Genomic DNA, 213 nt, shown 5'->3' with positions numbered 1-213 from the left:
CGAAAAAGGAGGGAGAGGCGGAGCTACAAGGGAGAGGGAGAAGGGAGAATTCTCGTGGAGGGGAGGAGGAGGAGGAAAGGCGTTGGGGATGAGAGGGAGGAGGGTTGGGGATGGATTCGGTGTTGGAGCGGGGTGAGCAGAATGAGGGAGAAGGGGACTGTGTGTTGGTGTTGGAGAACGTAGGGGAGATTTTGTTGGAGGACGGAAGGCGTT

This window comes from Penaeus monodon, chromosome 32 (genome assembly GCF_015228065.2).
Source record: "Penaeus monodon isolate SGIC_2016 chromosome 32, NSTDA_Pmon_1, whole genome shotgun sequence".
Taxonomy (NCBI): domain Eukaryota; kingdom Metazoa; phylum Arthropoda; class Malacostraca; order Decapoda; family Penaeidae; genus Penaeus; species Penaeus monodon.
The sequence above is the reverse complement of the archived record's forward strand: the minus strand, read 5'-3'. Positions refer to the sequence as shown.